Source organism: Cucumis sativus, chromosome 7 (genome assembly GCF_000004075.3).
Source record: "Cucumis sativus cultivar 9930 chromosome 7, Cucumber_9930_V3, whole genome shotgun sequence".
NCBI lineage: Eukaryota > Viridiplantae > Streptophyta > Magnoliopsida > Cucurbitales > Cucurbitaceae > Cucumis > Cucumis sativus.
The window spans coordinates 6,918,416-6,935,107 of record NC_026661.2 but is presented as its reverse complement, the minus strand read 5'-3'; the positions used below and the strand labels follow the sequence as shown (position 1 = coordinate 6,935,107).

Here is a 16,692-nt window from a genome sequence, read left to right as displayed (position 1 = left end):
ATGAACGGCAATGGTTAGGCTCGATTAAGAAAGGCATTCCAATTGAGGTAAATATCTTGAATGGAAAAATTAGCAGACTCATTTTTTAATGAACACCAAGCTGCAACACTAAGATCTACTGCACACATAATTTCTGCTCTTTGACTTTGCTTTATCATGGAAGAAATGTTGATTCCGCTCAAACCATAATTCTGAAAATAAAGCTTTTAACAAAGTTATCCAAATGATGGAGATTTTTGGGAAAAATCAGACTGACAGCAGCTGAACCACATTAGCGCCTAGACAGCGATCAAAAGTCCAAACTAAATTGAACAAGGACAAAATCCTTTCCTAGCCAAAATAAGAGACGGGACAAAACAAAAAAAATGTGATAAAGGGTCTCACTAGAAAGAAAATCCTTTCCCAGCCAAGAAAATGTGACAAGAATTCCCCCAGATGGCGCAACAGATGCACTTGTGTGCAAGGCGAGGCACTATGCATGCGCCTAGGAGGCTTTCTAAAACACAGCATGTGTCTAGCAAAAGGAAAGTCAAACACCTCATAGAAACAACTCCAAACTAACCAAACAAAGTCATGATTCAAAAAGATATGATTGAAGTCTTTTTTCTGCCCACCAATACAGAATGTGAAAAAGCAGCCCTACAAAAAGGATCATCTTTCTAAAAACCAATCTAATCTGTAAAAGTCTTCCTCTTTTCAGCCTCCTCATAGTGTTCTTCCTCCTATGATCTCGAGTTTGTCTTGGTGCAAGTTTTTGGTCGCCTTTTATTTAGAAGGATGTTTAGTCTTGTATTTGTATTTGTATTTCCCTGTACTTCTTTTGTGTTTGTTTTGCCTTTAGCCATTACTCCTTTGTTATGGGTTTTAGCTTGGTTGGATATGATGAGGGTGTTAAGGGGGTGTCAACCTAGTTGAGATGTCCAGGTGCACCCCCGATCCATGCTTACATGCTCATTGTATAATTCTTTTGTATTATGAGCTTTTGTCTCATTATTATTATATTAATATTAATAAAGAGGCTGTCTTCTTTTTAAAAGAAATATCTGTAGAAGTCTTCCATGATTGACTTACCACAAACAGAAGTGCTAAGTCTTCTAGAAAAATTTTACAAAATCTCTAAAAGAGGGAACTACATTCTTAAAATTTTCACAAAAGCTCCAAAAGAGGGAACTACAAGAAATACTTTTAGAAGGATTCAAGCTCCAAAAGAGAAACAATCCTTCTCCTTCGTATTAATATCAAATGTCTCGTTCGAGGATACAAGAGCCACTATGTCAGTTGCTTCTCTATCAAACAACAAATGACAGAATCCCAACAATATCCTAGAGCTACTAAAACGAGAAAAGGCATCTGCCACCAAATGATTCAGCATAAGTTGGTACTGGTAAGGTCTCAGCCTCATCATCTGAAGACGCCATTACTCTATTGTAGTTCCAGTCCTGCTACTTAGCAACTAAATTCAATGAGTGGAATAACAAAATAAAAAATGACTAAAAATCCGACCTACAATGAAAGAGAATACTTCACTTTCCCTTAAGACTAGAACAAACACCCGTTCTTGAAACAGGAATAGGATTGATCATAGTGACATATCCATACGAAGTACTCCCTAAAATGCAAATACAAAAAGGGTAATTGAGAGGGACGAAGAAGGTACCTGAATGGCCTTCGGTTGAGAGCCAATCCCTACAAGAAGCTATTCAAACTCGGGAAATGGCAATACCGAACAATTTCAACAATGTTAGCAGCGAAGATAGCAAAGGAAGAATGGGAACAGATTGTAAACAAGAATCGGATACCAGCAGCCCTACGGAAGAAAGTCAGGCAGAAGTTGGGGAGGTGAAAATTAGTTCGCGACGGAACCGGCGAAGAAAAGAGCAATATTCTTTGGGAAAAGAAGTTACCAAAAAATTGTGAAAACTGAAAGCCACAGAATCGGTAAATTATAAAAAAAGATACGAAGAGGATGTTTTGGAGGCAAGAGGGAGGGGATGTTCGGGGTAAGAGGTAGAATAGAGATACTACGGGGTCGTTTTGGACTAAAATTATGGCCCTTATTTGTAAACATTATTTCAATAAAAGCAGTTACTCTAAACACTTGAGCAAAATAAACTAGAATAATCATCACGGTTGGGTTGGATTAAATTAGAGAAAAAAAATACTGATCTGGTTCACCCAACCCTATTATGCATATAATATATATAATTAAATGTAAGAAGGGGTAGAATTCAAAAACAAAACTTTGTAACTCACGTTCTACTATTAAAATTACCATTTTATTCATCATTTTCTTCCCAACACTTGAAGTTGCATCATTTCTTTCATCTTTATTATTTCTTCTCTATTTGTGTTCTTTATGTACTCTTTGCTCTAAAAGACCATATTCAATTTTCTTTAACATCTCAAGTTATTGGTATTCAAAATTTTAGGGACATACATTAGACAGGTTGATATAATGACCCCTCATGGACACCCATTATGTCCATTTTTTCTAAGCTTTTCTCTTTGTTTATGTTGTCCTTTTTAAGCTTAAGGAAGTCTTTGTGCTAGGGTTGCTGCATATATCTTGATTTCTCTTTACCATTTGGGCTAAGAAGAGTCGATATTCAAAGGATTCATTCCTATGTGCGTGTGGCTGTTGTTCGTGTGAATGCTTGGCTAAAGATTAATTTGAAACCAATCTAATGACATTGCTTTAGGAGATCCTAAAGTTGGCTCTATCGAGAAGGGAGATCTCATCAACTTAGGGGGAGTCTAAGTTTATTCGTGAAGGGAGTTCACAAGTAAAGAGGAATGATTAATCAAGAATTTCTATTATTTAGGGGAGTTTGAGTAGTTATTCACTAATAGTAGCATACTTAGGGGAGCCTAAGTATTAAAGAGAATGTTTCCCAAGTGTCCAGTGAATTAGTTCTACGATTGTCTTTGTGAGCGGAAGAGTGTTTATATAAATACAACTTTATAATTGCTTGACTTATTGATTTCCGTGGATTAACTTTCCCGGACACAATTCTCGTGTGTTTTTTCGTTTACTTCTTGTTGTTTTGTTATTATCTCTTATCTTGGTTATTGTTTGACAATATATTTCGTAGTAAAGAACAGTCATTACAGTTTTTCATGTTTACAAGTTTATATTTCTATTGTTGAGAAAAGTAAAACATGTGTAATTTTGTCTCATAATTTTTTCAATTAATTGTAAATAATTAACGTTAATGAAATATAAAATAAAGAAGTAAACACATTCTTTAAAGGAATCTAAAGAGTTGGAATGTAAAAGAATTTCTCATTTCGTATTCTCAAAAAGTTTAACAATTTTGTTTTAATAATAATCAGCTTATCTTTCCATTTAAAAAAAATATGAAAAGTTTAGTATTTCAAAACACAAAAGGAAAGAAAAGCACAGTCCAAAGCGGATTAAGGGAGAATATTACTTGGCTACTTCGTCACGGAACAAATTTGGTTAATTTATATATATAAAACAACAATCAAAAGTATTTATCGTCCATATAAAAATAAAATAAAAGTTCATGAAGCCATTGTTATTTTTTCACAAGTTCCATGATTTCGTGGTTGGTTTCGAATTTTTTTGGATGAGTATTGAATTCCGACATATCTTCCTCATATTCTCACTTCTTCTTCTTTGCGATTTCTTCATCTCTTGTTCCATAATTTCTTCCTTGTACGTCATCTTTCATCTTCTTTATTTTTCTTCTTTTTTTACTAAATGACTGTGTTCCAAAATCTAAACAATCAGTCATCTATCTCATATAGATCACTATCACTATCTATCCTAAATAGATAAGTAATAGATTCAAACGGATCACTTACCAACATCTAAACGATTGTGTACCAATATCTAAACGATATTTTGGACTATATTATACAACCGTTTAAATTAGAAGCTTTTTTTTGTGTATGTTTGTGGTCAATTAATTCCGAGGTATTTTTGTTATTTTACGTTATGGACTTGTGGGCTCTTCTTTTTTCAAAATTGTTCTATACGGTGTAAATAATTTTGCATTTTGTTCTACTTTTGGGGGAAAAAACCAACAAATTATCTTAAATTTATCCTACGTTGTTTTATACTTTAAAGACAAACTTAAATTATCCTGATTAATTTATTTTACATAAATGATAATTCAAAGAAAAAACACTCATTGTGTTTGTTATGGATTTTAATACTATAAAATAAGAATAAAGAAAATACATCAGAACAATGAAACAACACAAAAGAGAATAATAGAGAAGGGAGAAAACATGGAAAGCAATTGAACTCAATGATGGTATATCTAAGAAAGACATCACATATCTCTAATTATAAGACATGTCATGTCATGGTACAAATTACAATATGAATCTTAGTAGGATGTATGTTACAACATGGAATTGAATGAGAGTTATATGACGATTGATAACCTATGTAGGTTATGGATAGATGTACATTTACAATATTATCTATATTATATATAGAAGCTTGAATGAGGAGAAATTTTTTTCTTCCATTTTTGACCTTCCTTTAGAAGTAGCTTCTATAATTAGGTAGATGACAATGTTGTCCTTTTCTATGTTTATGCTAATTGAAAAAAAAAATGGTCCTTAATAGTTGGCCAACAACGGTCATTGATACTTGCCAGCAACAGTCATAAAAAACAGCCGACAAAAGTTTACCGACAATGGTTGAGGAAAGTTAACCAGTATTGGGTCATCGAAAATGGTCAACGAAAGCTGGCCAACAATGCTAGTCGATCAACAATAAACAAAAGTTGTCTAGCAATAGTCGCTGAAAAATGGTCGACGATTTCAGAGGTTGACCAGCAGCGATTACGAGAAAAATGGTACAAGGAAGTTACTGCTAGTGATAAAAAAAAATAGTTGCCATAAAAAAGTTCATCAAAAGTTGATCGACGATGGTTGTTAGAAAAAGATTGTCGGGTTCGATCAACAATGGTTGTCGAAAAAACAGTAGATGAAAGTTGACCGTCGAAGGTTGCTAAAAAATAGTAGCCAGAAAAGCAGTAACCACAGGTTCGCCGACGACTATTAATGGTGGTCAATAATTTTCTTGTGACTATTGCCATAAAACAAGCATTCGAAGTTTGGTCAACTACAATTGTCAAAAACTAGTCATCAGAGGTTGGTCGGAAGCGATTAATGGTGGTCAACTTACTCTAACTCGATAACACTTATACTCAAATGAACTCCCTTTTTTCAACAAGGCTCTTTTTCAATAGGACTTGCCTTTTGGATCTAGGTCTTACATACATACATACATACATATATATATATATATATTTATTATTTTATATATATATTTATATATATATATTTATATATATATATTATATATATAATATTTATTTATTTATTTTTATTATTAGTTAGTAAATGGAAAAGAAGTAGCTCAGAGACTTACTCCTCATCCTCACTTCATTCAACTTCAGTCTTCACATCACTCCTTATCTCTCTGACTCACTCCCCTCTCGTTTGGATCTCTCATCTCTAGTGTTCACAATCTCCGACGTTCGCCATCTTCTTCTCAACTCGACAACCCAACCCAACTTATTCCATAATTTAAGGTTTGATTGGGTTGGTTAAAAATACTATTTGGGTTATTCATATTGTCAATCCAACCAACCTAAAATATGGGTTGGGTTAGGATGTCGTCCAACCCAACTCAATCCGTTTACACTCCTCCACTCTTTCATGTAGTTGTTATGATATAATGCACACCCTTTCTAACTTTTCTTTCACCCAGTTCGTAAAAATGTAAATATGATGAAGATTTGGTAAATTGTGAAGCCTAATCTATGACACACTTTCAAGTAATATGTCAATATGTCTTTTTTGATTTCAAATTGAATCATTTGTGAAATCTCCAATCTTATAATGAAGTTCGAATTCACTTTTTTATTTATTTGTCTTCTGTAGTGACCAATTGAATAGTTTTTTTTTCTGTTGATAAAATCATTGTAATATCATGTCAATTACAATAAAAAAACAATAAAAAAAAAATTATTTAAACTTCATAAAAACAAACTATTGAAAGACAAAAATAAAATCAATTACAGTTTCTTTTCTATGAAATACAAAAATTTGTATGAAAATGTAAATATTTTATTGAGGGTAAATTGTTTACTCTTTTTGAAAATTCCCCATTTTGAAAATTCCCTAATTTCACCTTTAAAAAAAATTTAAAATCTCACCTACTTTTCAAAGTATAATTTCTTTTTTAAAAAATAATTTTATCCTTAAAATCTAAAATTCACCCTAAAAGAAGGAAGAAAAAATCTTCCATATTTTTGTGCATACACGTTTAAAGTTGATTTTTTTAAAAAAAAAAATGAAATCTCTCCTATTTTGTGGATACAACTATAAAAAGAATCGGGTGATCTCTAAAGTTTTATTTATCATTAAACAAAAACTAAAATTTTATTAAAAAATAGTATTCACTTAAAAAATTTAAATTATGAGTAGTTTAAAATTTGGTTTATTTTAATACATGATTTAAGACCCAAATTTAACCGTAAAAATAATTGACTAAGTGTCAAAGGTTTAAGACAAAGCGTTTAGAGGTTATAGGGTGATGTTGTAGGCAGCCAAAAGAAGGAAATATAACCTCTAAAGTGGTTATTTAGGCGTTTGGACAAGGTAGGTAGCTAAGCTTGAGTGTGTGTTTGGCTAGGCAACAAGGCTTGTCCGTAGAGGTTATTGGTGGTGAAGAGTGTCCCTAGGCGATTGAGAGCAAAGAGTTAGCAAGCTATGCGAGAAAGATTTTTAGGGCGAGGAAAGCTTGTCATTTAGAGGTTATTAAGCTTAAGATGCTAGGCGAGAAAGCTAGAACATGATGTTGGGCGAGTAACTTGCACGCGAGGAAGGAGTGCTTGCGGCCATGTTTGAAGTTAGTTAGGTGTTTATCTTGATGTTCCACACTTACGTGTTTTGGTTAGACAAGATAATGAAGAGGTGGAGTCCATGGGTACTTTACAAGTGTTCTCTACATACTTAAGTTAAATTTCGGCAAGTAGGTCGTGTCAATAAAGGCTCATGTAAGACTCAATATAAATAGGAAACTTTAGAATGACATTTCTCCTATCATACTTGTGCGTTTTGGTTGAAATTACTCTCAATAGTTCACAAAATTGACTCTAGTTTCTAGAGTAGGGCTACCAGATAAATTTGAGTAAAGGAGGTCTGAGTTTGAGTCGACGAAAGGGAGAATTATAAGCTTTCAGAGGAATCTGACACTAGAAGAAATTTACCATTTAATGTCGGTTTTAAACCGACATTAATGACCTTTGGTGTCGGTTCGGAACCGACATCTTGCTAGCCTTATTAAAGGCCTTTATGTCGTTTTTACTTTGATATCGATTTAAAACGACATCAAAGACATCATTAATGTCGGTTAAAAGCGACATTAATGACCATTGATGTCAGTTTTAAACTGACAATATTTTATCGGTGTTATTGTTGACCTTTAGTGTCGGTTTGCCTTTTATGTCGTTTTTAAACTGACATTAAAATCTTGTTTTTGGATCTATTTTTACAAAATTTATTTTTATTTAATTGTTGCATTGTTGTCTATTTTTTATAAACTGACATTAGATACGTGTAAATAAATATTTTTTGCTCACTCCAACAAATCAATAAAATTAATATTATTTAGAAACTACAATATTTTCTTTTACATTTGTATACAGAAAATGAAATTAATATTGCGTTTGTATATACATTCTACAATAATACATGAAACTAGATCCTAATACAAGACTTAAATAAGAAATCTTAAACGCCTTCACAATCTTCAACTTTCAACGATCGCTATCCACACAATCGCTTAGCTTAGCTTGGCTGGCTAAAGACCAAAATATACTTTACAACCTGAGGAAGATAAAATCTAGAATCTGCAAAATTAGTATATTATTTAAAATCAAACTAAACAGACTGCAATCTAAATGTGGAAAATTAAAAATTACTACAAAGTTTTCGTAAAGTAAATAATGTAGCAACAACAAAGAAGACGATTGAAATGACAACCCAAAAGTACTGCAGAAATAAAGAAGAAAATTAGCTTTTATCAAACAACTCGTTAACCTGATTTGGTTCTTCAAAGATCAACAACAAAAAGAGGAATACAACTAAAGAATAATTATACTATCCTCGACTCTGACTTCAAAGCAAATTTTAAATGTTCAATTTAGCAATGTTAGTCTACAGGCTTCTTACTCTTAATTGTATAAATTTACCCATCAATAAAAACATTGTTTTTATAGAGAAAGTTGAATAATGGAGATGATAAATAATCTTACAAACTCCTATTGGATCGTTTTTCCTTTCAAATGAAAATAGTTAATGAATTTCATATATCGAAGGTGAAAATCCCAAATAGTAAAAGAACATGGAATATAAGGAAGTCCATACTCCACTAGCTAGGTATTGATCAAAGATAAATATATGGAAAAATAGATGCAACCTACAAATATATCAAAACAGACTAATACTCAAACTAAACTAAAGAAAACAAAAACATTACTACTAAAATTAACTAAAAGATAAAATAAAACACAATTGAAAACAATTAATTACCAAGACTAATCTCAATCGAAAACCAAAACGCATCACATTCTAAAGATATTTTGCTTCACATAACACTCCAAATAGCTATACCAAAAAAAAAAAAAAACATAAATATCTACAAAATAAATTTGATCCTAGCATAAAAAGCATCATATGCATCAATTTACAAGTAATAGGATGTGCGAGTTAGAAATTAATATATGATGAGCATTGACAGATAGCATGTGAAATGAAGTGCTACATCTTTATTAAAAGGAACAAGATTTCAATAATTAATATATGATGAGCATTGACAGATAGCATGTGAAGTGAAGTGCTACATCTTTATTAAAAGGAACAAGATTTCAATAAAATCGAATCTTTAATGCATCACCATTCTCATAAAATGCTAAACAAATCTTCATAATCGCTTAGCTTGGCTGGCTATGTAAGACCAAAATATATACTTTACAACATGAGGAAGATTAAATCCATAATCTACAAAATTATGTTGACAGAGGCCAACATTTGCTCCATCCACAATAGCATCACAATGATTATGTACTTCTATGAGTGCAACACGCCCGTGGCCATATTTTATAACGTTATATATGCAAAAGAAATATATGTATATATATAACGAAAATTTTATGAACCTACGCATGCACACATTTAATAATAATTACTTACTCTGCATTTTTCATTTTGGCAAATCCACCAACAAGAATGGTGTAAGTTACCAAGCTCATTTCTATGCCTCCTTCTCTTCTTTCATTTTTCTAACAAAAGATGGTATGAATAATGTTGCACATCATTAAAGCTTACTATTATCGCAAAACGACACACTTGAAAAATATTTAGATTGAATTAATATAGTAAATATACTTTTGCAACGACATATCTACCATCAAAATATATATTTCAAGCATAAAATACTTAATTGGCCTTCTATACAAATCAATCAAACTTTAACCATATTCAAAACTAGAATGGTGACCTTTATGTCAATAAATGAAGCAAAAATATTAAGCTAACGTTGAGATCAAATTAACATATGACGAAAGAAAGGGAGAAAATAGGAGTAGTTATTACTTTGTGTAGACATGAGACCATGGTTCTATTTCCCTAGCTCGCATATTTTCAAAGATTTCACGTGCACCGTTCATATCACCTCTCCTTGTGTAGTAATTCACCATCAAACCATACTCTTTCCTAGAAGGATTAATGATAATAGATTTCATCCTAAAAAAAAAAAAAGATCAAACCAATTAATATGAAAATGCTCAAATTTAGGCTTTTCACTTTTTATGTATAAAATTCAGCAAAAGGTGAATGTGAGATGTCTCAAAGCTTGCTTACATTCATGCTCATGAACAGATCATTGTTGGTGCAAGTTTGAATGAATGAACTCGAACACGCACGATCAAAGCAATACAATTGAGATTCTTACCTTGTCTGTATGATGTTGCACAGTTATATTACATTGTCCAGTAGATACGTCCCAAATTTTGATTTGCTTATCAAGAATTTGAAATAAAATAACTCCAAGATGCAAGTGGGTCAACAATTTTAAGTGAAATGATTAAAATGGGAAATTGAATGAGCCTTAACAAGAAAACTAGCAGCTTACAATTCTACACAATAACAAAGACTATATTCAAACTTCTTAAAGAAACCACAGTGCTTCTAAGTCCACAAAGGAAGATGTAGTTATCAATTTACTAAAAATACAATATCTGGTCTTGTATTATTAACAAGATACATAAGTGTAACAATTGCACTAAGATATGGTACTTATAGGTCAAGAAGTTCTTCATTATCAACTCGGGGTTGAAATATATATTGCTTTACATCTAGTAAACGAACTTGCATTGGAATGTTCAATGGATGTGCTTTATCCATATAAAGTCTTTTAAAAAAATTTCCAATATAAGTTGATTGATAAACAAATATCTCATCTGCCAAATGCTCAAATTGCAAACTGAGGCAAAAATTTGTATTTCCGAGGTCTTTCATCTTGAATTCTTTCTTAAGATATTTTATTGTCTTTGAAAGCTCTTCAAGAGTTCAGACTATATTTAAATCATCAACATATAGAGTTATAATAGCAAATCTTGGCTATGATTTATTTATAAAAATGCATGGACATATTTGAATATTTTGATATCCTTCCTTCAACAAATATTCACTCAGATGATTATATACCACATTAGTATTGATTGTTTTAATCCATATAATGATCTCTGTAACTTTATTGAATATAGTTCTCGAAAACTTGATTTATATATTTCAAGTATCTTAAATCCTTCTAGAACTTTTATTTAAATATCATTATCAAGAGATCCATATAAATATGTTATGACTACATCCATAAGATGCATGTCCAAATTTTTATACACAACCAAGCCAATAAAAAATCTTAATGTGATTTCATCCACCATCAGAGAATATGTCTCCTCATGGTCAATACCAGGTCTTTGTGAAAAACCTTGTGCAACTAATCTTCCTTCATCTCTTGTAATCTCATTATCTTCATTTCTTTTTCTCACAAATATCCATTTATATTCCACAGGTTTGACACCTTTTGCTGTTTGGACTACTGATTCAAAAACTTGACATTTTGAAAGTGAATTTAATTTTGCCTCAATTGATTCTTTCCACAAAGACCAATCTTTTCTCTGTCGACATTCTTCAACGAATTTTGGTTATGGATCTTCATTTTTTAATATAGTATCAAGTGCAAACTATTATCAACAACTGCATTAATTATATTCCATCTCTTTCCTGTCTTAGTTGTTTTATCTTCTTCGATATTTTGTGTCATAGGATTTCTTCTGGAACATCCATATCCTTAATCGAGTTATTGACTCAATTTCTATTTCAAGGATTTTTATCTTTAATGACAAGTTGTTATGTTGGGATATCAATTTTTTATGAGACATTTGCAACTCTGATGTGTTTTAGTTACTTTCTTTGCATCTACAAATGCATCTAGTAACTGATTTGCTATATATATTTTGCAAATGAATTATTTTATGAACTTCAAGTTCACATTGATCTGTACGAGGATCCAAATGAGACAATAATGATACATTTCATGTAATTTCTTTTTCCAATTTTTTTAATTTCTCCTTATAACGTTGAAAATTTGTCTAATTAAAATGATAATCAATAAATCATGTAGACCCGTAAGAGGTTCAAGATTTCAAGATATTTAATAATTTATGGAGAATCGAATCCAACATATATTTCTAGCCTTCTTTGAGGATCCATCTTAGTACGTTGTAATAGAGCAATTGGAACATATATGACACATCCAAAAATTCTCAAATCCCTAGAAGAAATTTTGCCTTTAATGTCAGTTGTCAACTGACGTCTTTGCAAGCATTATAAAAGGCCTTTAATGTCGATTTGACTTTAATGTTGGTTTAGAAACGACATTAAAGGCCTCTTTAATGTCGGTTTAAAACCGACATCAAAGGCCTTTAATGTCAAAAAATCAATATCTTTGATGGTTTTATTGAAGGTCTTGAATGTCCTTGGCCTTTGATTTTGATTTTAAACCGACATTAAAGAGGCCTTTGATGTCATTTCTAAACTGACATTAAAGACACCTTTAATGTCATTTTTAAAACGACATCAAAACCTTGTTTCTGGCCCATTTTTATTATATTGTTGCATTATTGTCCATTTTTTATGACATCAAAACCGATATTATTTGTCTCGAATTATGAGAGGAAATGTTCATCATCGTATATTGTGAAAAATGTAAAAAAAAATTGTTGGCAGGCTTGCTAGCTATAGAATGCTAGAGCTACTACTCCATGGCAAACCTTATACACATCAAATACACTTTTCCACACTTCTTCCATATAGAATTAAACAAATACATATAATCCAACACCTATATATATTCACATATCAAATAAATGCATGTTGTCCTCTATGACAAACCAATAGGATTCCTATTTCACCCGCAATGAATAAGATCCAACACATAATATACCAACACACTTTTTCACACTTCCATAAAGTACTACAACAAATACACATCATCCAACACACACACACACACACACACACACACACATATATATATTCACATATCAAATAAACACACTATATCCGATGACTATAAGTGAAAACTCAAAATCTAAAAATAATAACATCACGAAAGGGGCGTACATTTGCATAAGAGAGTTCTTTCCTAAACAAGGAACAATCATTTCTACATTTATGTATCTTCTCGTACTTCATTCCAAGAGTACACAAAATCTTTTTGCTTCATAAGTAGAAGTAGGGATTTTATTAGGAGTAGGTAAGATGTCACCAATTAATTTTAACTCCGTGATACTCTTTTCACTCCATCCAAATTTAACTTTCAAATTATATAATTTTATCAATGTAGATATTTTGGTAAAAATTTTACAATTAGGATATAATGGTTTCTTGGCATCATCTAGTAGTTTCTCAAATTTTCTAACTTGGTCATTAAAATAATTGTGTGCACCCTCAAACATCCCAATTATGTCACCAACATCAAACATCCCAATTATGTCATCAACATCATCCACGTTAATTTCTTCTCTTGCACTACTAAAGACACTTTCATTGTTTCTCTTCATTGGTAGTGATTCACCATGAAAAATTCATACTTGATAACTCTTATCGATGCCGTTAAAAAATAATAAGTGATCTCTAATTGTATTCACATGTAAAGTCTTTGCATTTACGCACTTTAAACGAGAACAAGTCATGATGTTCGATGTCTTCGAATGTTTCAACCCATTTTTAATAAACATCTCAACCCCAACAACATAATCAGTTAACATTCTATTATTTTTCATCCATGGCTTATCCATATTATATAAGGATGCAATTTAATCTACAAAAAAATGTCAAAAAAACAATAAGGAATATTTAAGTAATCTTACACTTGTGAACTCAACTATAATCAACAATAATACCTAAAAAGTTGAAGACTAAATATAATTAATGTAAATTTCTATATACACCCAACAACCAAACAATTAGAATAAAGCAAGACTATCAAATAAGCACATATGAAAAAGAAATTAAATTCTTATCCACATTCCAAAAACGTACTAACAAGTTCTATATAAACCCAAACAACCAAAAAGTTCTATATACACTCAAACAACTACAAAACTCGTAATCGTATCACTCAATCAACTAACAAGCAAATCTCAAATTAAAACCATCGACGAAGACCAAACACAAACTTCTAACCATCATTATGACATTATAATTCCAAATGAATGGAAGTAATTAGTTTGATTTTCTTTTACTAACAATTTGAGGTGTGTTAAAAAGCCCTCCGACACGCTTAAATACTGACAACATATACCAAGTACCAAATATATCTACAAAAGACCGATGAGCAACTTAAAAAAAAAGAAGAGAAACTTCAATTAAATACAAAAAGTGCATGTGCACTCGTGTGCATGAGTATATTATCATCGCACAATCAATTAAAATATACATGCATGCATGCTCCAAGATTTTGTAATATTGAAGCACAAACCAATTCAATAATTACAAATCGAAAGCATCCATTCATTCTTTGGATACACAAGCGTAAAAAAAACTTTTCAAAATCTTAAAGATAATACAAATAAATAAAAATACGGATTTAATTTTCAAGGAGTATGAATCATTACCTCTCCTTACCCTTCTTTAAGAATCACTTAAGCAACTTCTTCCTAGCAATTGGAAGATATGTTAGAAAACAATACAAATTAGCATAGAACATCACAGTAAACAAAAGCGTTCAGAGTAACGTACACAAAAGTATAAGAGTTTATCTTTTTTAAAGCTACAAACTAATGGGTTCACCAGATATCTCATCAAATAGGTTCACCGGTGACTGCTGAAACGTGTGGGTTGTGACTGCTGAATCAGAATCAGTCCGATTTTAGGTGGGTATCTAACCGAATGGGTTCAGAGTTGGAGATTTGTGGGTGGTGAATGCTGAATCTGGCTATCTCACAAACACGATTCACTGGAGAGAAAAATATTTTGATGGTGGTCGTGAGAGCTGGGCACAAACGTAGATGAAGGTGGATGAAGGAAATGATTGATTTCAATATAACACCCCAAAACTAGTAAGTTAACTTTAATGTGTGTTATATTGAAATTTTTTAGGTGTTATGTGTGAAATTATTTGATTTGTGGAAGTTAAGTACGTTGGAGTGATATGTGGTTAATTCTGAAATTTGAAATCCTATTGTTAAAGTGGTGATTTTTGGATTGATTGGTTGGTAAATTAAATTTGTAAAGTTTGAAGTATTATGAGTAATTATTGTTTATCAGTATAAGCAAAGTTATAGAGGAATAAGAATAATTATATTATGGGATAATATAATTATTCATAATATATTATTAAGAGAGAAGTTATTGATGATATATTGAGTCGGTAATGAAGAAAGAGAAAAATTATTTGAAATAGAAAAAAATGAGTTCGTTGGGGAAATTAAATAATGATAATAAAGATAATGACAATAGTAATGATAATAATACTGTATTATTATTATTATTGTATATATTAAATAAGCCTCTTTCATTTTTCATGTCCATCTTCTCCACCCCTCTTTCTTCTTCACCATTCAACCCTAGAGCAGTCGCCGCCCCACTTCAGCCATCGTCGCGCACAACACTCCAGTGAGAGAGTCCTCGTCACGGTCGCATAGTCGAAGCATCACGGTCACGAAGCACAACCGTTCGTTTCTCTCCAGCCGTGTCGACTCGTGTTGCATCGGACAGTCGAACGACCCCTATCTTCCGCCGTGCGCTCCTCCTTCGCGTCGTCGATCGTAACCCTCTCTTTTGTCGAAACCATCATCGGTCGTAGCCTCCACTTGCACAGCACCGCCGGACATCATCGCGCTTGACAGTCAAGGATGCAAGCCATGACAATTTTCTTTTCGCGAGCCACACGTCCAAGCCGCGTCAGTTCAAGCCGTGTCCCTTCACCGAGCCGCGTGAGTCATCTCTTTGATCCAAGCCGTTCCATGTAAGCGTACGCGAGCCATACACAACTGAGTCGATCCTGTGTGAGCCGTATGCGAGCCGTGAGTCTCAAGACCCGAGCCGAAGCCTTGCTAGCCGAGCCACCTTCAGTTTTAGCCGTCTGCAACATATTTAAGCCCTTGGTGAGTTTTTGCTTAGTTCTTGTTGGGTTTGGTACGCCCAAATAATTATTGTTTTGGGTCTTAAATAAGTTAGCACTGGAATGAGTTGTATTATGTTTTTTGAAGGTTAAGGTGTGGTTGAGGAATTGAATTGTGCAAATTTCAATTTAAGGTTGTATTGAGATCAACTTTAAATCTTTGGGGTAAGTTTGATTGAATTGGTTGCCTAATTAAACAGTAAAGTGATAGATTGACAAAATTATTAAGTTTAATTTTGTTCATGTTTAGGACTGAGTTTATTGTGAGGATTTGACTCTCAATCAGAGGAGTACTATTTCTTTTGTGAATCTCCAGGTAAGAGATTTTTCGTACTAAACCCTACTTGGAAGTTGCATGTATGTTATGTATTGTTTAGTAGTGTAAGTAAGAGATGTATAATATGTCTATTTGAGATGGCCGTATAAATAGTTACTTAGTAAACCATATTATGATTTAGATATAATATTCTTTGTTGAGGCATGCTATGATCAAATATGTGACTTTTGAGTTATGTGTAACTGAGCTAAGATGTTGATGCTATGATAAGCATGTATAGGCTATAGTGTTCTGTTAGTTTTGCCTGTTAGAGTCATACCATATGAGGGTCCTCGGTTCACCACCTATGTATGCCTATGTGGCTGGTTTGAGATGTGATTCGATGGGATCACTTACAACCCGACTCTCCTATAGGGTTATTCCTTCGGGTTCACCAGAGCCCAAATGTGTCCCTACGGGACCATTGGATAGTATGCATTCGGGAGCGCAATAGTATGCAGTACCATGTTACATGACTCTAGGTTAACAGACACATACTGAGACCAATATGGGTCTCTTACTAAGTATAAATTTATACTCACTCTTTTAAATGTTTAGTTTTCAGGTAAGGGTAGAGGCAAGGGCAAACTGGCGAATGATAAGAAGTGACCGTGGATCGCCATAGGGAACCGTT

General features: G+C 32.5%; 2 long non-coding RNA genes across 2 annotated transcripts; one reads left to right on the top strand and one right to left on the bottom strand.

The window, feature by feature from the left end:
- Positions 1-9,399: 9,399 nt before the first annotated feature.
- LOC116405000 lies at positions 9,400-14,941 on the bottom strand. Its single transcript, XR_004218048.1, has 2 exons — positions 14,235-14,941; positions 9,400-9,795 (listed from the first exon to the last, which is right to left on the bottom strand). It is a non-coding gene; the product is annotated as an uncharacterized LOC116405000 (long non-coding RNA).
- A 658-nt stretch (positions 14,942-15,599) lies between these two features.
- Positions 15,600-15,946, top strand: LOC116405207. Its single transcript, XR_004218372.1, has 2 exons — positions 15,600-15,725; positions 15,831-15,946. It is a non-coding gene; the product is annotated as an uncharacterized LOC116405207 (long non-coding RNA).
- Positions 15,947-16,692: the final 746 nt, after the last annotated feature.